A 3,712-nucleotide genomic window follows, 5' to 3' on the forward strand; every position below is an offset into this window, starting at 1 on the left:
CCTCTGTGGTAGCCATTGATCAGAACTTGCCCCTCTTTCTCTCCAAGCCTGGCCAACAGCCTCGCCTCCATTTCGGGCTGCTGATCAGCCCTACCTTTATGATCAGGCCCCGTTGATCATAAAGGCGCAGAGACACTGACTGGCATAGAAACTGACCAATCAGAACCAAATTGGCTGGCAGAGGAGGGAAGTTGGGGGTGAAATCAGGCTGGCAGGGGAGAGCAGTTAGGAGTGATCAGGCAGGCAGAGGCAGTTAGGGCTGATCAGACCAGCAGGGGAAAACAGTTAGGGGTGAAATCAGGCTGGCAGGGGAGAGCAGTTAGGGGCAATCAGGAAGGCAGGCAGAGGCAATTAGGGGTGACCAGGCAGGCAGAGGTAATTAGGGATGTTTAGGCAGACAGAGGCAGTTAGGAGTGATCAGGCAGGCAGGTGAGTGGTTAGGATCCAGTGGTCCCAGATTGTCAGAGGGGTGTCTGGCTGCCGGCTTAGACCCAACCCCACAAGGGTTGGACATCCCCCAAACGTTCCCCAATTGGAGTGGATACAGGTTGGGCTGATGGAGACCCCCATCCATGCATGCATTTTGTGCACTGGACCTCTAGTCTATATATATAAAGAGGCAGGGGCCGTCACATCCAAAATAACTGAATGGATGACTGAACTGGCTGAGTGGGGCAACAAAGCTGGAAGGAGCGTTAGTGAGGAACAACCAAACAACTGAGCAGCAGGCTGCATGGGGCAACCAGGCCCGCAGGGGGTTTAGTGAGGGATGACCAAATGACTGAACAGCAGGCTGCGTGGGTTGACCAGGCTGGTGGGGAGCGGGGGCAGTTGGGGGCGACCAGGTTGGCATGGGGGGAAGTTGGGGGCAACCAAGTTGGCAAGGGAGGAAGTTAGGGGTGATCAGGCTGGTGAGGAGTTAGGAGCTAGCAGTTGGATTGTGAGAGGGATGTTCGACTGCCGGTTTAGGCGCGATGGCAGTCAAACATCCCTCAAGGGGTCCTGGATTAGAGAGGGACCCTCAGGATCGGGCCTAAACCAGCAGTCGAACATCCCTCAAGGGGTCCCAGATTGGAGAGGGTGCAGGCTGGGCAGAGGGGACTCCCCCCCCCCCGTGCACGAATTTCATGCACCGGGCCTGTAGTCTAAAATAAGTATATCTAGTTCCATTATTTGTGGACATCTAGTTTACTTATAATTTTAAATAATATTATGATTATTATGCTTGATTTTTATAATACTTTGAATCAATGCAATTTATTTTAGATATAGGGAATTAAATTCTATCATTTGAAACAACATGTGAAAATAATCCTTAGTTTTAAAGTAAGAAAACTGTTTTCCTTCATAAAAAGGCGGCTGGGAGACCTCAAATGTATGTTTTAGTGAGACTGAATTTCAAAGCACATACTCTTTTCTCTGGCTATGATTAAATCCATCTGGGGATTTGTTTTTTGTTTTTGATATTTTTGTATTTGAGTTTATTCTTCATTTAACTTTTAAAACACTACTATAATCCAATATTAAAACAAAATCAATAGCAAGTAGTGAGCCTATTATGTTTCTCGTCCTTCACTACTGTACATAAAATGCTATGAGTGAGTGTTACTTGCTGACCCCATTAAGAGGTCTGACACCAAACACCAGCCCTAGGATGATGTTCATCATCTTTACATGCTTCTCCGTCTTCCTTGATTTATATTAAAGTCCACCAATTCTAGCCGTTCCCTTTCATCAGTCTCTTCTACTTTCTTCCTTTCAGGTAGGTGTTTTTGTTTTTTGTTTTTATTTTCCTGCCAAGAGTGTTTATCAGGAGAGAGAAAGCCATTTTCAGGAAAATTTATCTTAAACTTGATGATTAGGTGACCCTTTTCATGTTGTTTATGGTAAATTGGTGAGCCTTCACTTCGCACACAGTAGACACCACCATCCTTAACAATCTGACCTAGAAGAGAGGTGTGAAGAGTAACTATTGGCTTTTGGAAGCCACACAATGCTTCAACCAGCTGTGTGTCCATACACAAGTAAAGGTCTTCTCCTTGAGTAAAAACAGCATGGCCCTTCCGATCTAAAACAATGATACTATCTCCTGGCTCCAGTCCTGGTTCCTGTTCTCCTTCACCGTGGAATGTGATCTTCCAGCCATTTTTTTCATGCCTTTGTCAATATCAACTTCTAGAATCTTTTCTCAAACTGTCTTCTGTCCATTGCAGCGTTTACATCTATCTTTAGTTCCATCCATTCCCTATGGCCCTGGAACTCCATGCTCACAGACTGAATTTGCTGACCCACTCCAGGTCCTATCTTGACAGATTCTTATTTGCATCCCAGTACTCCAGCAATTGAGACAGCACTACAGTGGGGCCTTGACTTACAAGTTTAATTCGTTCCGAGACCGAGCTCCTTAAGGAGCTCGTTAACTCAAATTACTCTGTCAACTCAATAGAAAAAATAGGCCGAGAGACAGCTGGTATCTCAAAAAACTCATTAGTTGGGGCACTCTTAAGTCAAGGCCCCACTGTATGCTGCTCCTTTCTTGTCACAAATCATAATTGCTGCAGAGCTAGTTTTCTTGTACCATTAAGCAAATTGTCTAAATTTACTGAGAACTGATGCATAACACTTGTACCTCTCCTTTCTCTCTGAATCCTTCCTCCTTCTCCAATAAAACATATCAGAGATGTTCATGGGAGAATGAAAACCACCACCTGCTCCACCTTTAATTGCCTGCTCTCCTCCTTTGTCATATAATTCCTTTTCTTTGCATCAGAGAGCATTTTGTAAGCTTGGGAAATGTTCACACTTCTCTCCTTCATTTGGATTCTTTTCAGGGGGTACTTCAAGGCCAAGCAGCTTCCTGGAAGCCTTTTCAATTCCTCTTGGGTGGCATTGGGTTTCACTCCCAAAATATCATAAGCGATTTCTTTCACCATTTTTAACAGCCAGTGAGCTGCCTGAGACAGTTATTAGGGAGCAGGAAAGAGCTTGTTGCTATGCACAGCTTGGAAAGCTGCTGCTTCTCCACCTCTCACCGAGTGTCCTGGGAAGTTTCACCTTTTTTAAATGTTTCTTTTCTCTTTTAAAAAAAAATGATTTGAGAGAGGAAGGGGAGAGAGAGAGAGGGAGAGAGAGAGATGAGAGAGAAACATTGTTTGGTTGCCTACCTGGGATTGAACCCAAAAGTTAGGTATGTGCCTCCATGGGGAATTAAACCCCCACCTTCTGATGTACCAGAGGGGGCTCCAATCAACTCAGCCACCTGGTCAGGTTCAATACTACCTGAGGTTTTCAGCATCACTTGGGGGGTCTTAGAATGTATCCCCCATGAATAATGTGCACTACTTTATGTGCTATTTAAAGTCACAAAAATGGAAGGGTCACATAATAAAGACTGAGTATAGAAAGTGGAGAACCTTGGGATTCTGTAACATCTACACTAATAAAAGAGAAACATGGTAATTGGCATACGACCGCTACCCTTTTCATTGGCTAATCAGTAACATATGCAAATTAACTGTCAGCCAAGATGGCGGCCGGCAGCCAGGCAGCTTGAAACTAACATGAGGCTTGCTTCCTTCAATGACGGAGGAAACCAACGTTCCCCGCCTTGCCACTGCAGACCTCTGAGCCTGCAGTTTCAAACATTGTAACAAATATAGAGCTAAACAAAACCCCAGAAACCAGCTTCCAGGGAGCTGGGATCTCAGAACTG

At 45.1% G+C, this 3,712-nt stretch overlaps 1 pseudogene; it reads right to left on the minus strand.

Annotated features, from left to right (window-relative positions):
• Window positions 1-1,621: 1,621 nt before the first annotated feature.
• On the minus strand, window positions 1,622-2,933 carry LOC102772144 (annotated as a pseudogene).
• Window positions 2,934-3,712: the final 779 nt, after the last annotated feature.

The sequence above is a fragment of the Myotis davidii genome, unplaced genomic scaffold, assembly GCF_000327345.1.
Source record: "Myotis davidii unplaced genomic scaffold, ASM32734v1 scaffold10, whole genome shotgun sequence".
Classification (NCBI taxonomy): domain Eukaryota; kingdom Metazoa; phylum Chordata; class Mammalia; order Chiroptera; family Vespertilionidae; genus Myotis; species Myotis davidii.